This window comes from Bombus huntii, chromosome 10, assembly GCF_024542735.1.
Source record: "Bombus huntii isolate Logan2020A chromosome 10, iyBomHunt1.1, whole genome shotgun sequence".
In the NCBI taxonomy this organism is placed as follows: domain Eukaryota; kingdom Metazoa; phylum Arthropoda; class Insecta; order Hymenoptera; family Apidae; genus Bombus; species Bombus huntii.
The window spans coordinates 5,225,199-5,246,658 of record NC_066247.1 but is presented as its reverse complement, the minus strand read 5'-3'; the positions used below and the strand labels follow the sequence as shown (position 1 = coordinate 5,246,658).

The following is a 21,460-nucleotide window of genomic DNA, read 5'->3' as shown; positions in this document are numbered from 1 at the left end:
AATAATCCTAAACTTATTGTAGCTTTTAATCGTATCAATCGTAGCTTCCACACTGCTAATTAACACGATTTCAGAGAAGGTTATGCACTTCGAGTAAAATTCCAACTGCGAGCTTCAATTCTCGCGATACTTGCGACCATTGCGGTATGATAATCGTAACTGTAATTTTTAACGACGATGTATAATTACGTAGTTGATATATAGAACGAAACATTTTGGTGTAACGAAAATTAGAACTTCAACACTCTGCTCCGAGTTTCTAGCCCTCTATGGGATCATGTTAATTAGGAATTACTCACGCGTCTGTACGCTCATGGTCTTGAAACCTCATTTTATTTACTTGTCACTGTACAACCATGGTTAATCATCAGAATATTATAATATACAGGTTCTATATGATATAGATATCGTTTACAAAAATGGAAGAGAAAAGAAACAAAGCCAAAAGATGAAAGAAAGTAAAGCAATATCCATCGACGAGAAAGGAAGCTGGCGAGATAATTTTACGAAACGAACGATGCTTGAGTGCTAGCGAGGAGCAGGAAAATTTTGTCAGTCACGTTGCAAGGCCTACGTTCTGCGAAAGTGGCGAAAGTCGAGGCTCGTTTCAAGCGACGAGAGGTCGTTTCAGCAAACTTGGTACGTCTCGCCTCTTTGGCGAGATTTTCCTATGGAAAGTAAAGCGAGTGTCGCGGGGTCCCGTGGCAGTCGTGACACGCCTCGTTAGTTTAAATCGCCGGCTGAGATTAAAGGCAACGCGAAGAAGCGCAAAATCGGTCACGTCGAAAATGTCATTATGCAAAGTCCGCGTAACTCGATTCGTTCGTCGGCTCGTACATGTGCGTTGAAACGTATGTGCGAGCGGATACACGAACGGATCGCACGTTAACGAATTATTGTCCGCCCTATTGTCCCCTGGCTGCCGTCCTTTTATCCCGATTCTGATCCTCTGTCGTTCTCATTCCCTTTGGCTGTGTTTTTGCAAGGGACAACGAGGAATTCAGATAGTTTTGTAATGGGGGAAATTTATAGCGTGTGTTTGAAGCAGTTTGGATTACGGTCAGACGTTTGTTTCCAGCATTTATGATTGTCAGATTTTTCTTTTTTTTTTTTTAATTTTTGGCAGATTTTTGACCGTTCCATTGCGGTGTCGTTAGTTAGCGTTTCTGGGAAAGAAATTGAGAGATTTTTGTAATTTAGACACCATGTTTGAAGCAGTTGGAATTATCGATCTTTGTTTCGAATATTTATAATTTTTCGCTTTTTTGGAGATTGAAAATTTATGACCATTCTTTTCGGGTTTCGCTAATTATTGCTCTCGGGCAAGAAACTGAGGAATTTTTGTAATTTAGAAACCATGCTCGCAGTAGTTAGGATTGTGGTCAGATGTTGTTTGCAGTGTTTATAATTGGTCCATGTTTTTCACTTTTTTGGAGATTGGCCATTTTCGGGGGTTTGGTCGTGGATTATCATTAATCGGAATAGAATGTTATTTATTTGGTTTATTATTAGAAACGATGAAATATTTTTTGGTTATATATATAGAGCATTATTAGTTTAGAGCAATTTTTGAAATTAGATAATATGTTTGAACGAAAGATATCGAGGAAGAAAAAAGAGAAATTAAATACTGGAGGAAAACGGAATAGACGTGATCTAAAAAAAAAAAAGAGAAATAAGGGACACAAAAGAAAAAGTAGATATAAGAAAGAAAAGAAATAGACGTGACCTTAAAAAAACAGAAAAATAATAACAAACAAAGGGAAGAAAATCGAGGCGCGAAAAAGTGCAGCTTTCTTTTTATTACAAAAAAAAAAAAATGTAAGTTTTCAATATGTCGAGGAAAGAAATCAGTTCAACTCGGAAGCATAAAATTATCATTATCAATTATCCAAAATATTCACGATCGTAATTAGAAGCGATAATTATCAACGCACTACCAAGCTTCAAAGATAAGAACTGCGTGCAACTTGGAAAATCATCCCGAACGAACAAAGATCTTCCTGTCCCAAAAAATCAACGACCAAAAAATATCTGCCATTCTCATCCTTTTCTTTTAATTAAAACTCCCATTTCGCAACGTTCGAACATAATGAAAATTCGATTATCAGCAACGACGCTTCGCGTAAAAACGAGAAAATGAAATTTCACCAAAGCATCGGATTCCCTGGAATTTTCAGAAGAATAGCATAGTCGATAGTTATGGTGGTATGGGTCAAGCGAGCGCGTTCAATTATCAAGGCCCGTAAGCCATAAGCACGCGTTATTAGCATCGATTACATCGCGGCGTGATTAGTCCTATTAGTTCGATTCGCAATCGAAGCAACCTGGGGGATTGGGTAACCAAGAAACGTGACGGCAATCTCGACGAGAGCCTCGCCTTTGTCCGCTCCTTATCGAGGCCGCTTGTCCGGCAAAGCCAATTAAACGATAAATTTGGAGAACGAGCCTGGATCTCGGCCAGATTTCGATCATCGAGTTCAATTCTCTCCAATGTCCTGTGATTTAGAAATTACGTGCTCCTGAATTTCTTTTATCTACTTCGTTTCTTCTTTTTTTTTTTTTTTTTTTTTATTTCAGGTCGATCGTGTGATCATTATATTTTATTTCTAACGCCATCGTTAATGGTGGTTTTGATTCGTTCAGCGATGGTGAAAGGTTGTTTTATGTTGGCGTTGTCATTTAAAAGTTTTTTTCTATTTCTTTTTCTTTTTGTGTTCTTTCTTCTTTCTTTTTTATTTTATTTTATGTTTGTTTGTTTTTTTGTTTTTAACGGTACCAATAATGATGATTCTTGTTTATTCAGTGGTAGTAGAGGGTTCTTTTTCTTTTTTTCCTTTTTTATTTTGACGCGTAATTTTAAAATCACTTGTTTGTTTTAACAGCTTCGGTAATGGCGATTCTTGTTTGTTTGAAAGTTACTTTCTATATTTTAATGGCTACAATAACGATGGTTCTTGCTTATTTAGTGGTAGTAGAGGGTTTTTTTTTTTTTTTTTTTTTTTGTTATTTTGCCGCGTGATTTTAAAATCACTTCTTTCCTTTAATGGGTCCGGTAATGGTGATTCTTGTTTGTTGGAAAATTATTTTCTATTTTTTTAATGGCTTCAATAATGGAGATTCTTGTTTGTTTAATGGTCGAAAAGGGTTGTTTTATTTTCACGAGCGATTTTAAAATCACTTGCTTTTTTTTTTAATGACTTCGGTAATGCTGACTCTTGTTTGTTTCAAAGTTACTTCCTATTACTCGAATATTTTGATTTCTATATTCTAATAGCGACAAATTCTTATTTGTTCAATCGCAATAAAAGATCGTTCTAGTTTAATGCGCAATTTTAAAGTTGTACCGTGGCATCGTAATTTTCCATCGATGTTTGTCGTTAAATATAGACTTCTGTGCTACTTCTGTGCTTTAAATAAAAGGAATAATTGCAATTCTTATTTGTTTAATTACATTTATCCAACCATACTTTTCTAACATTAAAAATTACCTCCAAGTTACCAGGTTTAGACAAGATACGAATAATTATTACTATTATGTACAATATATACATTTTCAATTTTATATGTCAAGTATTTTCTTCGTTCGAACAATTACAAATCTCCTACTTTGCTAAAACCAGGACAACATTAAAAATATAATAACTGGAAGATCTCGCGCGACAAAGTTGAAAAGAAATTACAAATGAAATTGCTCTCGCAAACGAATTAAAAATTCCAAAATCGAAGTTCATTCTCCACTAACCAAAATTCTATCTTCTGTTTCAGGTAAGGATCAACGTAACGCCAAACTAATTAACTCGGATTTAGCGGATGATTCATGAGTAACGCGGATAATAATTGTCGACGCGATCACGGCTGAAAGGTACACGAACGATTACTCGTCAAAAAAAAAAAAAAAAAAAAAAAGGGAGAGAGAGAAAAAAGAGAAAAGAAATCGATAAATTTCTCCCGGTGGAACACGAAGGCTCTTCCAAACTGTTAAGCAGCTTTCCCCCTCGGGTAGATTTTCTTACGGGCTTAAAACTGAGCTTACTTTCCGGAGAAAGTCCAAGTACAATATTGACTCTGGTGTATCGGCGTTCAGGATGCAGCATCGAAATTAGCTTCGTGGCCGCGTTTTATCTCCTCCTACTTTCCTCTTTTTCTTTCCTTCCCCTCCAGTTTCCTTCGTCCACCATTTGATATATCTTTTAATTTCTTTTTAAAGCTCGGTCGAACATGTGTATTCTTCTCGTATTCTTCGCTAAATCCAAGCGCCAAAATCCAACAGGAATCAAAATTATATTATCTACGATTCCTTTCGAGAATTCACAAATATCGAGTGTCTCCTGATCCAACAAAACCCTGCAAAATTTGCCCCCCAAAAAAATAACAAGAACAGAAAACGACTGTGAAAAAAAGACTGTGAAAAATTCTAATCGTTTCATCTTGTACCAAACCTCCTGGTCCCATAAAAGACACCGACATTTGGCGAAAAAAAAAATCGAGAAAACAGCAAGATCGCATATATCAAAGTATCTAACACTATCCGCGTCCATTCACCATAAACGTTCCCAGAAGGAACGAATTATTTTGCCCAGAGGGTATGCCGGTAATTTGCAAAAATTCCCAACTGCCCACATTCGCGACTTCATCCGCAGAACTACCCCCATTTCTCTCTCTCTCTCTCTCTCTCTCTCTCCTCTCTTTGTCGCTTGCGCGTGTACGCGCGCGCGCATGGTAATGAAATATCGCGGTACATTAACGCGCTGCAGTGTGTCGTTGATTTGCATAAAGCGGGAACAGACCTGGTTCTCTGCAGAATGATTTAATTTGGGTATCAAGGCTGGATGCGGGAACAAACGCTTTGTTAGACTCGCGAGCGCGAGCAACCCTTTTACCCCTTTCCCCAGCGCGCGTTCCCTCTTTCTGCTGCTTCGCGAATCGTATTTCCCAAGTTTGTAATTTGTCGCCCAGCTTCCTCCTCCTGCAACTGCTAACGTCGCCCACCCTTCCTTTTCCTTCCTACTATCTCGTATCTTGCACTTAATTACGGGCATTAGTAACTGTATCCACCCCACACCCCCGTTCACCCTCCGCCTTTTAGTTGGCCGTTCATTAACCGGCGAGTTAACGAAATAGCCGCGTTACTTCCGGCTCAATGGCCAGCGTCCCTTTGGAATTTTAAGTCGCAGGTCGATTGTTAAGTTTGATGCGAACGAGCGATGCTCCATGTGCCCTTCTCGCGTTTCGCAATGCAAATTATTTTCGTTCGGGAAATACGTGTACCTGTACTTTAGGAAATAGATACGTTGCAGAGTATCCGTGATAGAAATATATGTGAAATAGATGTGCTAGGTTGTCTCGAAGTTTCTTTCGTTACAAAGATATACAGGGTGATTGATAACTGGTGGTACAGAGGGTGATTCTACGCGAAAAAAGAAGTCGAAAATATAGAATAACAATTTTTCGTTCGACGCTTTGTTTTCGAGAAAATCGACTTTGAATTTTCGCTCGGTACGAGTGCACTTTATCGCGTCTCGTTATAACCGATCTCACTGTAGATCGTTGTCTCGATTGACGTTATTTTTTTAATTTTTTAAATTTTTATTCTATATTTTCGACTTCTTTTTTCGCGTAGAATCACCCCCTTTCCGCTTGTACCACCAGTTACCGACCAGCCTGTAGATAGAACGAAATAATATGAAACAATAAATGTTGTGCATTTAATATTTGCTTCTGAGAAAAGGAAACAAGCTTTTGGGACAACGTAATATGAAATAGCGAGGACATTTTGATCCACGTGTTGAGTATTATGCGGTACGACAGTGTATCATCAGTTTTGTTAAATGTTGCGACTGTTACATTGTTCCATGGATATCCTTTCGATCTTTCTGCAGCCTTGGCACTGACTGTGACAATTAGGTAAACGCGTGAACCGATAGAGAAATTACGCGCAACTCGAGCTTTTTAACATTTACCTTGCGTGGAATGTTTAACGTTTGACATAATTTGGAATAATTAAGGTTTTGCGTAATTTCTTACGAACTGTTCATTTGTATAACGTTGAATGAAATTAGCCAAATGAGATTCTGTTTGAATGGCAGGCTTTTTATTTTCATATCAAGATGACAGTGAAAGTTGATGTAATTTTCCAAGTATTAGGTCGTCCGAAAAGTTTCTTTCGTCTTATGAGGAAATAATAGACGCACAATGTTTTTTTGTTTTATATTAATTTATTGAATTATTCACGAATAAAATGATAATAAGAAACTTATATAAAATAATATAAAACAGAAATTGTTGTTCATCTATTATCATCTTATAAAACGAAAGAAACTTTTCGGACGACCTAATACGATGCACAATGGCTGGATCAGCGTGATCTTTCAAGTGTATCTCTGAAAATTAGACTCTACAGAGATTCGCGTTCTAGGCATATCGCGATATCAGTTTTGCTACGATACGAGTACGATTTATGGTTGCGATACTTTTCCAAAAATAGAACCTACAATTGTGAAGGTAATTTTTTAATTGTACATTATTTCTTAACACTTAAATCGAATAAAAAATGCAACTGTTTAGAACTGTTCAAAATATTCTTAATAAACAATCAGCAACAACTGTAAAAAAGTCAGAAAGCCTTCGAAAATCTCACTTCGATGACTTGAAAATGTCTTACCATTCCTAGTTTGAGGACGATGGAAATTCGTAACGCGACACGAAGTTTCGTTAGCTCTTTTTTAAATAAAAACAAAGCTAAAGTATCTAAAGCGTAAAGAGAACGAGGTTCCTTACATGGCTTTCTTTTTACGACTGTCTGCAACCACGATTTTACTCACGAAAGAAACATACCACAATTTGTCATAAATTTAGAATCAACGGTTTCCAACGAACAATCGAAGGTTGCAATTCGATCAGAACGCAATTAGCTGGTCGTCAATTGACAAAATTTTAGACAAGTTTCCTATAGCATTACTGTGCAAGTTTCTATCAAGGGCACTTATATGAATTATAACATAATTTTCGTGGAATGATAGTGGCGATGAATGCGTTTAATTGAAATCTCTACATCGCAATAATTAACTTGATAAGGCAGAAATTTCATAATTACTCAGATATAAACTCTCTGTACCTATATATATATATAGCTATATATTTATCTGCATTGTAATATTTCTACAATTATTATAATTGTTCACAGTTTGGAACACGGTTCAGGTGAAATCCAATAATTGTTACAAAACGTCTAAGCTACTTTAGACAGGTAGAACGTAGTCGTAATATTAACAGAGACTGAATTGTTATACGCCTGAGCAACTTCTAATAAAGATAATTATCCAGAAATTGATGAAATATTTCTACTGTAGATAGAATTGCTGTAAAATAAACGAGCCGTTCCGAGCGCTCTGCAACCGCATTTTACAATTGATTGGTCGCTTGAAACACGTAGAATTATTGCAAAATCAATGCTCCATTTCATGTCTTTATCGAACGAGTCGAATTTTGCATTCCACTTGTGGGTATTCGGTGTTAAATGAAATTAATTTTACGAGGAGATTTCTTATTTCAGTCGTATAATTGTCTGGTTGTATGGATTTCTTTTGTTGTTAGTTATATCGCGGAATATCCGCAAGCAGAAGGATCATCGTATCGGTGTAATTAATTTTGAGGGATCTCTTGTGAAATTAGTTTTTATAGACGTTTGATAGAATTTTAAAACGTCAATTAGAAACTTAGGAAGAAGAAATATTACGATTGATAATGTAGGAAGATCGAGATTCCTTTTGGAAAATACGTAGTTTCCAGAGGAATCAGTCGAAAAAATGACGTTCCACTGAAAATGTAAATTAACTTTTAAACAGCAGACGTAAAGTAAACATCGAATTAAAATTATTATTCAATCATAGAAAATTATTGGTGGAACATAATAGAATTGCTCGGTTACCATCCCCAATTTAAATATCCATATCACAAAAATCACCCTTGCAAACAACTACCCTAACTATATAGACACCATAACTTTATTCTCTCATAAACACAGTTACCATTATATATAATTAACAATTATTTTCGTTACTGAATTTTTACAATCAAAACTGATTATACGTAATTGAAAAGAATACAATGAAAAATTATCCACGTAAAAAAAAAAAAAAATTCTATCGATGTACCAACAATATAAATTCACCGCATGAGAAAAATACGAGCAAACTTTGAAATTTACATTTACATTTTCAAGCCTGAATATTTATCAACAAACTTACCCTCGTTGGCCATAACGCAGCCAAATTTTCGTGTGGTGGGAAAACATCGCCACGAGGGTAAAACGAATATAGCACAGGGACGTAACATTGAATCGTGGGCCCATGGATATCGATCCGTAAATAGTTGGCATATTTTGGTTCTTGGCCAACGCCTAACGATTTGTCCATAGCTACGACAGGTCTTGGAAACGAACCTATCGATTTCTCGATTCAGTAGAGCATGTCGCCGACTTTGCTTGCGATTTCCGAATCCTCGTATGACTCTATCCTCTTTCTCAGACTTGGAATTATTTTTAATCCAAACGTTACGAAAGCATCGTTACGAAATCTGCTTTCTCTCAATAATCTTCAATTACGATTACTTAATCACACAATTCGTAAAGTTCGAATCGAAATGTTTATCGCGCGATAAAATTACCTCGATTTCACGGTAACGCACAGACAGTGGTTATAACAGCTATTTGCGCACGCCATTGTATTTATTATGCCGGTTATATAGTAATTAAGTAGTTTCAACTCGCTCCATAAATGAACTGCCAGCTTGTGTGATTCGAAAACGTATCCGCAGTGTAAAGAGCAGACCACGATAACCAGGATGAGATCAACGTACTCACGCGTACGTACGTTGTACATAATGGAAAATATTGCTGTTAAATGCGACGTGTGCGACGTGAGACTATCGATCAGTCGTATAGTCATGGGATGTCCTCTGTACAACGAAGAAGGGAAAAAGCGTAGCGTGGACAATAATCTCAAGGATGTTCTCACACATCGATCCCGTGCCAGCAAGAGGTTATCGACTTGCGTAAAGAAACTGAAGTATCAAGAACGGAATTTAACGAGCCACCGAATGTACAAATAGTCGCTAACGACCGTGGTCATTGCATGGACAGTGGTGGATGCGACTTTATGTAAAGTGTTGGGGTTATTTGATGTATGTGTAACAGAGAAACTCGTGGATAAATTGTAAGGTAGAAAATATATTTTAATACAGAAGCGTAATTATAAGTAAGAATATTATACAATTTCAGCTGGTCCAGATCCGCACGCTAGTAGTGTCACCCTATAACTGAAAAGCCGACGTCGCCTGTCTACTGTTTATGGTCTGCCCACGTCCCAGTCTTTTGTCCATACGCTGTCGATGGCTTCAGTTGAGAAAACTAAAAAGACCAGATGTAGAGCTTTCTTAGAAGTGGTGACCGCTTCGACATAAAGAAATTAACAACGACAAGTAGTTCGAAGCATGGTATATTGGCTTGGCAACTAAGTGATTGCGGATTTTGTCATTAGGTGGTATTGACAAAATCCGCAATCACTTAGTTGCCAACCCATTCGCCAGTGTTCTCACGCGACTGCAGGAATTCGATACCTTGAAAATGAAATGTAAAAGTCGACGAACGAAAAAGGTACGCTCGGTTGAAAAACGAGCGTGTACGGGAATATTTTTTCCCCTGCTACTGTGTGTGGTTAAGGGTTCGATATCTCCAGTGATAGGAGCAGATATTGCGTGGATCAACATTTGTACTCGTCAAAAGTTATGCTATTTATTTATGGTTATAAATGAGCATATACGCAACAGACAGGGGAAAAAAGCAGCGAACTTTGCTAACTAAATCACGATATCTGCAGACAGAAATGAATAACATTGTGAAACAAGGGGTGTGCCGTGTTTTTGATTTATCCGTACAAATGTGTGCAAACGAGACACACGGTAAGACAAAGTGTAATCAACGCCGTGCAGATAAATCGTTTCGTTTTCGAGCCGTAGAATGTAACGAGCTATAGAAATTGATTAGTTCAATTTACAAATAAATTATATGCACGTTGCAAGACGCATTAATATCTCGTCCTTTTTTCATTTTTATCGTTTCTTTAGTTTTTGGGAATTCCAGAGTATTGGATCACTTTATTCTTGGTAGAATCAATCAAGTTTCGATTGGTGAAACGTGACAACGTGTTTTAGAGCGCGTAAGGAATAGAGCGAAAGGGTTGAAATATTACCAGAGGAAGGTAAATGGTACGGGAAACTTCGTGTCTCTAGGGTTAACGAAGATCAAAGAACCGAGACGGAGATGCAAAAATAGTAGGCAGCGAGAAAATCGATAGTTGTGTAATAATAACGTGGACACCACGATATACTGTCCCAGCGAACCACCAATGTTTCCAATTCATATTCTTCTACCTTGATATTCATAGTATTATTCGTATTATTAGTATTAATGGCGTAGTATAGTTGGTATTCTAGTTCACTAGAAGCTCCATTTGAATTGAAAACGTTAAAACATCGCGTTTCGAAGGTTTCAAAATATTCCGTCATTCCCAATACTGTTACTTCCAATTAGTCCATCGTGCTGCACGACGTCTAATAAACGAAATTGCACTAAAACGCTTGCAACCTGCGGCTATTGTTCTACCCCGATATGAACTAAGCCCTTAATGAGCTAAAAACCTTAAAAGAGCCGGGTTCCGAACATTTGAAAGTTATCCCATTATTATCAAACATATCGTCGTGCTACATGACGTGGATTAAAAAAAACAAATACATGGGAACACGTAGGTATTGTTCCATATCGGTGCGAGCCAAGCCTTCAACGAGCAGCAAAACCTCAAAAAAAAAAAAAAAAATTTCAAAAAATTGCCCCGTTATCGCCAATTATTTCATCGTGTTCCGAAACAACGCCTGACCAAACAATTTTTTTAAAATATAATATATTGTACACGACATATACGATATTGTAAGACGGGGTATTGTTTTATTTAGAAATAAATGAAACGCTCGATGGCTTAAAAGCCTTAAAAGAATGATATTTCGAAGATTTCAAGGTACTCCATCATTCCCAGCACTGTCACCTGCAATCGTTCCATCATGCTGCGCAACGCCTAATAAAACATCTGACACAGAGATGCCAGAGCCAGGCGAATATTCGCGTCGTTCCACTTAATCCTCGGCAGAAAATCAAAGCAGCGTGCCCAGGCAAGAAGCGTAATCTGTGTCTCGGCTTCCATTTCCACGGAGGAGGTTACCTGGAAGAAGCACCGAGAGCGGTAGACGAAGTAAGCGGCATAGGAGGAGCTAGTGTCGCGAACCAGTGAACATAGGCTAGACAGAGAGGAAACTCGACGCTGTATATTTGCTCTGCGCTCCGCTGCAGACCCGTTAATGTGTTTAAGCCGAATATGGATCGTGGAAATTGGGTTCTGTCGCTTCTCCTGAATCTTAGGCGACGGATAAGGCAGAAGTGGCGCGCAAAACGTGGAAAGAGATACAGGGTGACCCAGAGTAAACGAGGATCATCCGAATATCTATCTTATTTATAGTTGTATGGAAGTCCTTCTCACGGTACCATGCCGCTGTAAATCGTCCTATACTTTTAATCTGTACAATTTCTGGCGATCTGCTTGCACAGCGTAGGGGCACCGTATATTTTTTGTCAAAAAGCTGAAAATTTTGATCGATATGCAACTTTTAAAATAGACGCACTTACCGGGTAATTCAATAATGTTACCAAAATAATGTTACCAAAAATGTACTTGGAAAGTATGTTAAGGACCACTTTGAGGTGAACATAATTTTCTCTAATCTCTTTTACGAGATTTCAATCGGTTTATTTGTTTGCTCGTTCCATATCTTTATCGATGTATGTTTTAGGCGATCTCATTTACAGGTCACCCCGTATATTATGGAAATAGAGTGAAATAGAGCGTTCTGTTAGGAAGGATGTATTCGCGCGTTAGCAAATACGGGTTAGTCTTCTCTTACATCGGCCGACTTCGCCGACTTAACGTCGACTTTACACAGCCCTCTTCCATCGACACAGAGGGGACTCGCGACTTTCTACGTTACGGAAAATTCTATTTGCCTCCGGTGTAATTGAGTTCGGTGTCTTCTCCACGATGTTTGGTTGGTTTGCCGTTTTCCCTGCGATGCTGGAGATTCAAACGCATTTGGCTGGGTAATAGGTCCCTTATTCCATCTTTTTTAAGAATATTAAAGAGTTAGGTCAAGTCGATCAGAAGTTACAGTTTTACAAATTCTCAGGGATCTGTATGCTACACGTGGGATATTCGAAGCTACGAAAATGCATACAGCGCGTGTAACAGGCGAAAACGCGTGGAATTTTCGAAGTAGAATATTCATTATAATATTTAGTAGATCAAAGTAGTTTACGTTTCTTTTCTTTAATTACGTTCGTAAATATTTCGTGTTGATAAAATGCGCGCAATGAACGTAATCTACAAGAACGTGTAGAATTTTCAAAGTTAAATTTTCATGATAACATTCAGTGGAATAGAGCGAGTAACGTAGCTTGTTTTTCTTTAATTATGCTGGTAGAAGATAAAAATATAAAAATACACGAAGATGCACAGTCCGGGCTTGATTAGGACTGGATCATCGCCAACTGGGAAATAATTCCTTTGCAATGTGAAAAAGCTTAATTTCCATCCTGGCACATTCTGCTTTTACGGGACGAATTTCGAAAAACTGACAGCGCTGTCTGTGTACAGCGCTAGCCTAGATCAATGGGTTGTAACCACTCAAAGTTTTATTTCATACCACTGTATATCGCTTTCATTGGCCATGTATGTATATGGAATGGTCGCTTTTTAGTTGGAATTCAATGGTACTATCCGTGAAATTTTGTTGTATGATCGATTGTCGTCAAACCTATTAAACCCTTCAACAATCAATAAAAACAGGGGAAAAAAATTGGAGAATTGTCTGTGTCTTTATTATAGTTTAGTTGGATAGCATTTTGACACATTGTGCAATTTAATAGAAAATAATATCGAACGTTAAATTTTCTCGCGTTTCTTTTTTCATTGCGTACAGCCTTTTGTAGAGCTACAACGTACTCGTAACGTGGCGCCTTGCCTTTTACCTTGGGAAATTCCTTTTATGAAATTTTTCTTGTAGAAGTTCGCCGTACTCTTCTGGCCAGCATACACACAATAAGTTTCCTACAGTATAGTAATAAGTTATATTATAGCAATAAGTTTTAAGAACTCTTTTCTCCCCGGATTTTAAGAACATCGTGCAGAAGTTCGTCAGAAGTCAGAACCCATGCACTTTGTAACATTCAACTGCTTATACGATATAACGCAACTTTCTCGTACAAATCGCAGTTAGTTTATTGCCATCGAAAAATAATAACTTTATTTGCAGACGATATATCTTCTATCCGATACAATGGAATTTACTTGAGAAATTTTCTCTACAAATCGCCAACCCTTTGTATCGAAGCTACGCGTGATAAAAAATTCCAACACGTTGATTTAAACGGGAACTTCACTTTGATAAACGGAATTTTCATTTAAAAAGTCGAAGAAACATGTCGATCTCTCTATCAATTTCCTACTACTCGCAGTTTCTACGAATTACAATTTTCGTCGTTCTATCGTTTTTTATCGTGTAACAATTTAACAGTTTAACAGCGAAATAACACAAGTATAGCATTCTGTCGATAGTCAGTGATCTACCAAAAGCACGTTCGCGTCGAATTCTCGTTGGTCAGTATTTGCCATGGAGAGAGAATCGTAGCTGAGAGATTCAGAAATGTAGTCACAGTTCCCTAAGGTTAAGCATAACTAAGCCGCTTATCCTAACACGGTCCCTAAGGATTTCCTGTACAGCCCATGTGCAGTACCAGCCTATCTCCTATTGACCCTCAGAACCCTTTCTTTCAACCTTTCTCGCCGCCCAATGGGATCGTTGCGGAAGTTTCCTGTTGGTTACATTTTGAACTTAATGGAAAATTTATCTTTATGTCGTAATTTGCATAAAGCTGATTTTTAATTTTATATGGCGCGCCGGCGATAAATTAGTTCTATTATTTTCATATTTACTATTTTACATTGGTACGACCAATTGCGTAGATTAAATGAACTTTTTAATTCTAATTTGGCAATTTTATTTTCACGCTGGTATTTTTTGATAGGAACAAATAGATTGAAAGTTTACCTTTGTGCGATTCAACGTGTAAATGAAATACATTTAAAGCGGAAGTTTTGTCATGGTAGCTTTTTTATTAGGATTATTTATACAAATTAAACGGATTTATGGCACAAGTTTAGCGAACGATTTTATGCCAGCGATTTTTCCGGTCAAATACGATTATTCGACTAAAATTTCAACCTCTGCATGATTGTTCCTGTAAATTAAACAAATTTGCGAATTTATTTTTATCTGCGTTTACTTTTACATATACGTGTGTTCACTATTCTTAGTAATAGTAGTGAATTGCCACCTAATGACAAAATCCGCGATCACTTAGTTGCCAGCCCAATATGATACGCTACGCTATGCACTAAAAAGCTGCAATCGTCGTTTCCATAAGACAAAATTCTCCATAAAGAAACGTGGCACCATTTACGAAAGAACATTGAACTCCGCAAGTTGGAACGATTGGGACGTTGGAATAAAAATGTGAAAGAAAATTCAGCTGCGAAACTGGAGCGAAAACTCGAAGGTCGAAGCGTTCGAACAAAGCGTTCGGTCGAATTTGCCGCGATCGATAATTTTTCGAGGAAACTGCGGTTGGTCACGTTGCGAAGAGCACGCTTTTGCCTGTTCAAAAAAAAAAAAAAAAAAAGGAACACGAGAAAATGAAAATACACTTTTCCGCAGTTTCAGCTGCCTTTTGCAGCAGAGTGCGTCGCGTACCGAGTCACATTCAAACGTCTGAAACGGATTAATTCAATTTACGTTATTCGAAATGGCAGAGCTCGGCTCGAAACTGTAAGAACTCGAAGATCGAACCGTGTGCTGGAAGGAATTTCCTTCGAACTCGCAGAATCTACGTGTAATCGCAGACGAGTAGAAAGAGCATCCTAATCGTAGGAAGCTGCCGAATGGAATTATCGAGATACTTCGCGTAGGGCAACTTCGTGGACGGTTCTCAAAAGGAATTTTCGTGTATTGCGGACGATACGAAGCCAAGGTAGGTAGGTAGATAGGATACGCTTGGAACTAAATGAACGGGAATATTAGACCGTCGAGGGGATGGAAACGGGAGGGTGAGAGAGGAACGTGGCTTTGGTGGTGCAATTAGCGGGATTCCGCGTGACGCCGAGCTACCGGAAATCGAACCGAAGCCTCGCGCATTAGACTTTAATTAGACGCAATATGCCGGATCGATCACCGCGCCTCCGACATCCAACCTCGTTAATCCATTTAAGGATCCGTGTTAGACAGTGTTAGGAGAATTTCCACGGAGTTAGAAAGCCATTTATAACTGTTGAGAGTTGTGCATCTTAATTGGAGAAATAAAAGTAAAGCGACGCTAAGAGTACACTTAGAATTCGTATTAAAATAGTTTTAGATTTATTTAGTAAACGATTTTCAGGATCTTCGTCGATACGAATTTGCACGCGTCTCGGTACTTTCTTTGTCTCGCCATCTTCCAATCCTGCCCGCAGGTGACCATAAATGATATTCCAATTCCAAAGAAAGATCCAGTCAGATATCTGGGCGTGATTGTGGACAGAAGAATGACATGGAAACGACACATAAATCCAAACAATTTGAGGCAAAATTTAAAAAATTCTACTGGCTCATTGGCAGACGTTCCAACTTAAGCGAGTAAAATAATGCTACATAAGGTCATATTAAAACTTGCTTGGGCCTATGGAATCCAACGATGGGGAACAGCGAGTAATTCCAACATAGAAATTCTTCAACGATTCCAATCGAAAACTCTAAGATCCTTGATAGATGCACCTTGGTATGTTAGCAACGAAAAAACACAGTTAAAAGAAAAATATCGTGTAACGAATCTTCGTTCGGACTAGCCATCGTTGTTGTACAACAGAGATTATACTTACTGGTATAAATATGATTTTTACACGGTACTTTTAAGTACTAGAAGCAAAAACATTGAAAATTATTTTCTTTTAAAGAATGGGACTTATAATACGTTCGAAAGTAAGAAAGATATTCGTTACAGTTGATTCGTTTCGATCGTATTCGATGGAAGAAGAAATGTTATTTCGACTTGTATTTTCCATACACACACAGATACGAAGAAAGAACCGAACCGAGTTATTAGGTCGTCCGAAAAGTTTATTTCGTTTTATAAGGAAATAACAAACGCACGATGCTTTTTGTTTTATATTAGTTTCTTGAATTATGCACGAACATAATAATAGAAATAGAACGAAATGGATCATAGCTAATTCAATAAAATAATATAAAACAGAAATTGTTGTTCATCTTTTATAACCTTACGAAACGAAAGAAACTTTTCGGACGACCTATGCTTGAAAGTAGCGTTCTCGTTTCGATTCTGAGCCGACGCGGCTCGGCAATAATGATAAAAACTAACAATAGCTTAGCCGCGTCGTATTATGCTCTTTCGAGAACGCGGCCACCGTGCAGAGTTTACTTTTGCCCGATGAGACAGCGTTGTCTCGCGAGAATCGGCTTCGGGTTACGACGAAATTCTTAAGCCTTTTCTATATTCCTATTATACCGGTTGAATAACACGTATGCAAGCAAACACGAAGCGATAGCACGTGAAAAGACAAGAGGAAAATATTCGACGACGTTTACTCGTACGACGCCTGGTTTTCGAGGGAATCGAGTTTGAAAATTTACCAACTATACTCGAACGTGGCTAATTCCGCACTGGACGGGAATAAATAATCGACAGCGGGTTATTCCACGCGCGAAGATAAATCGAGAACGTGGAATACAATTTTCCCACCCAAGACGCTCTGTTTCCGAGGGAAGCAAATTTTGAAAATTTATCGTACGAGTTGGATTCTTAACCGAACGCGTTTAAAAACTCTGTCTTCTCGATTCCACGCGTTTTTACTGTTTTTCCGCGCGTAGGATAATCGTAAGCAAGTCGGCGGTGGAGAAATTTTCAAACTCGATTTCCTGGAGAACCAAAAACGACGCGCTATGAAAAAATCTTATTCCACGTTTTCGCTTCTTGCCTTTTCATAAAAAGTCACTTCGTAACCGCCTGCAACGTGTTACTCCGCCTCAACCTGTGTTATTCCCCATCCCCGAAAAAAGATGCAGCAGCTGCTAGCACCTCTCGACGAAAAGCTCGCAGAAAGATTTAATAAAATGCCTCGTTTGAGAACACTTGCAGCAACCAACGTTCGATCGATGTTCAGCTTTTCTTTCCTTCTCTTTGTTCCTTTTGCTTGGTAAATCGAGTGACCTGCAGTTTAATTGAATGCCGTGCAGCAGGGTCGCGTCGAAAGGAGTAAAACAAGGGTCGATCGAACAGTTTCGCCGAGCTTACGCCGTTCCATTCGAGTTTATCGCGTAGGGCAACGAGGAACAGGAGGGCCGATCGTCAGACAATGGATGTCGTTGGACCGCGAACGCGATCCCTTTGCTTTCTTTTTCTTTTTTTTTTTTTTTTCTATCAAGCTCCGATGCTCGTCTATACGGTTAACGATACGTAATTTATTAGGAAACGTTGTTTTTGTACAAAACATTTACCACTAACGCGGACACTTCCTTCGAAACATTGTACGTAATATTGGGTTGGCAACTAAGTGATTGCGGATTTTGTCATTAGGTGGTATTGACAAAATCCGCAATCACTTAGTTTCCAAGCTGACACGAGAAAACTAAATTCGCGTGTTTCTGGGCATCTTCGATAAAATAACTTTTGAACAGATAGCTATCTTCCAACGTATTCCTACAAATATATCGTATTTATCTTTGCGTATCATTCATTTTTCGTTTCTGAAAAGTCCAACCGATCGCTTGTATTTTATACGAACTTGTGAATTTCGTTATTGTTATAATGATATTATATATATATTTTTTAATTAATTAATTATATATATAAGAGATATTAGGTTAGGTAAAAGTGTCTTTCTTTTACAAACGCGTCTTCTACGACGATGCATCTTTATACATGAACATGAAACCTAATCTGTCGAACATTGTGATCCTTAATATCTTCTTTAGTTCGATAAAATAATATAAAACGGAAAATGTTGTGCATCCATGATTTGCTTATAAAACGAAACATTCAGGACGACCTAATAATTCGTAACTGGTTACATTGGGTGGTTCTACGTGAGGAAATAGATCGATGATTAATAATTAATAGGCAAATAATACGTAAGGTTAATGAGTAAAAAGATAAGTAAAACTGTATTTAATGAAAGAAAATCAACAGACTAAAACACTTTGTTTCGGAGGAAATCGAGTTTGAAAATTGATCGAGAGTAGCGCAAACATCGCTAGGTAGAGACAAAGTTTGAATAAACGAGCGGCGACAGATCGTCGAACGTGAGGAAATAAGTCGAAAAAGCGGAGTAAAATTTTAAATCGTTCGAGGTCTCGTTTTTGGGAAAACCAAGTTTCTAATGTCGGAACCTAGGAATCCGCGGCGACCGTGCAATTTGTCAAATGACCGTCAAACACGTCCGAGCAAATTGGCATCCTGAATACAATTACTCTGGCAGCAAACGCCAGATCAAAGGAACTTTAAAGCGAAAAACTGTCCGTGATGAAAGTCAGGTTTCGGGCGTTTTGCCTTTTCTGAAAGACGCGCGTCGTCGCTAATAATCGACGACGTTGGAACCTACGTACCCGCGAAGGACAGGAAGAAGTTGGAACGTGTTTAGTCAAGAACTGATGCGGTACACATGGCGCGTGACGCGTTGTCAAATTTATTTTTCTTGGGGAGGAAGCGCCCGACGAAAAAATTGTATTCTACACTTTCGACTTATTCTCGCGCGTAATCGAAACCTCCTGGCGATTAATTATGCTTGTTCAGCTCGAAAGTTGAAACAGTTTAAGGGGGTATTCTGGTCTAGAGGCATGAATTTCGGGCGATTTTTGAAGCTCTGTACAAGCGAAACAAAAAATATTTTTGCTATCCTCCATTTTAGCATTTGTTTATTGATATTTCGAGATTACGTAAAAAATTCACTGGAAAAAAAAACTCAATGTTTAAAAAATTACGAGCTGGCAAAGTGGGTGCTGCCGAAAAAAAATGGGGTGTCGTGGCGTGCATGATATCAACCCTTCTGGTCATTTGAAACAAAAAAAGCGAACAGATTCTTAATTAGTATGGATGCCGCTACCGTCTGAATCTTGGAAAAGTCAATACAACATTTTTTCACAAAATGACGGCCGTTTGAAAAAAAATTTCTTATTTCGCAGGTTTTTTTGACAATTCCGAACGTTTAAAAAATAGTAATATTAAAGATTTCGAGCTGAGCGTGGTCCGGACGATAGAGGAGTATATAAGGAATATTCAGATCAAATTTCAAATAAATCGGTTCATTAGAACTTGAGATATCGTGCACGCCAACTCGAAAAAAGTAGTTTCGCGAAAAACGCGTTTAAAGTTTTGAGACAAGTTTACTCGGACAACGTCTACCGTCTACTGTTCGTTTGGTCCGGTCGGAGCGTCACAAAAATAGCTGTAACTCATAAAATAATTGAAATTTTGAAAAATCCTTTTAAGGGCATATTCTCGAATGTCTAAACTTTGGAAATACGAACAAAAAATTTTCGATTTTTTCAAATTTCTAGACCAGAATACCCCCTTAAATAGTTGGATTCTGAAGCTCGATTTTTTTGCAAACGATACGTATGAAACGATTTTGTTCCATATTTTCAACTTTCTGTTTCCATAGAATCAGTTTACAGTCGATCCTAGTAGCCTGTGTAATTGTAAATGATTGTAGTTAATATTTATACGATACCTTAACACTACCGACCGCTAGCGGTTCGACAGTATACGCGCGTCCGACCGGCAACTCAGACGCCGATTCTCCCTGCCACCGGCTCTGTTTCGATTTAGACTCTCCGATACTTCAAATTGGTATAAAACTGTGGGAGCTTACAAAGCAACGTAACTGACGCAACTGAGCAAGGTACCTTCGTACTAAATAACAAATTATTGTTCAAATAACGAGGAAGATTGTCGGCGACAAAAAGTCGATTAATAGGCTATCGGTCGGTAAGCATCGACGATAAAAAGCCGATTAATAGACTGTCGGTCGGTAAGTGTCGGCGTGAAAAAACCAATTAATCGGCTATCGGTCGGTAAAGTGTTAAAAAATATCGACGAACAGTTGTTTCAGCGAAGTGAAACAGGTTGATCGTATTTCGTACGAAGTTTGTGCAGATTTATGATGTGGATATACAACGTCTTGACAATCGGAGGATACAATCGTCGATGTAATATGTCGCGTAAATGATAAGTTGTATATTATTCGTAGAATATGTGCCGATTAGAATTACCATATTATTGTAGAATAATGTAAAATATTCATAAATTAGAATAATTAATAATGTATTATCATTCTAATCATTGGCATGCATTATTCATAGACAATGGCTATTGTATATTCAATAACAATAATACACTCGCTAATGAATAATAAAATATCGTAGAATATCAGAAATGTCAATAATGTCACGCGTATATTTCATGCAAATATAACCAAGAATTTACGTAGCAAATCTAATTACCAGCAAATGACAAGATAATTTATAAACATAATATGCAAACATAACCAATGATCGTTGTAATCAATATAATCGATGGACGTATAATAAGATCGCTTATAAATATATATATTATCTTAATCGATCCAAGAAGATATCTCCTAAACTTATGTCAAATTATTATGTCAATTATTTCAAATTATGGTCAAATTGTTTCAAGGGGGGAACTTCTTATGGCCAAAAAAAGGAGGCGTTTTCGACATATCGAGATGACTTTTGTTTCTTTTTAATGGAGTGTTTAATCCTCTACAAAAAAAAAAAAAAAAGAAAGAAGAATATCGAAATACTTGAATGTGAAAATGGTTCAAAATTGGTTCAAAAGATATTTCAATGTTAACCAGTCAGCTGTTGCATCCTCTTTGGAAAGTGTGTACCTAAAACGTGTCGGAAAATGTAAACGATGACGAGTATACTCGTGAAACACAGATTACATGTAGCTGTTATAATATAAAATTAAGTTGTAACGAAATGACTGTTATAAAATTACAAAATAAATTAGTTTTGTAATTATACCGACAGGGTTGCTCATATCAGAAAATATCGCCATTTCTTCGTGACGAGTATACTCGTCAGAAACAACTAACTGGTTAATCTCGTCGTATTTAGTGTACAAAATACAAGGGCAAATGTAACATAAATAAAAGCAGTTATCTGTTCTTGTCATAAGCTTCGCAAGATTAACCTTAAGAAACATCTTTCAGAATTAATCATTTTT

At 37.7% G+C, this 21,460-nt stretch overlaps 1 protein-coding gene and 1 long non-coding RNA gene across 2 annotated transcripts in view; one reads left to right on the top strand and one right to left on the bottom strand.

Moving 5' to 3' along the window:
• The window catches only part of LOC126870098 (syndecan-like), a 231,566-nt gene that overhangs the window by 131,728 nt on the left and 78,378 nt on the right, over positions 1-21,460 (top strand). The window lies entirely within an intron of this gene.
• LOC126870139 (uncharacterized) overlaps positions 1-21,460 on the bottom strand; it is a 103,291-nt gene that overhangs the window by 24,359 nt on the left and 57,472 nt on the right. The gene's annotated exons all lie outside the window — the stretch shown is intronic.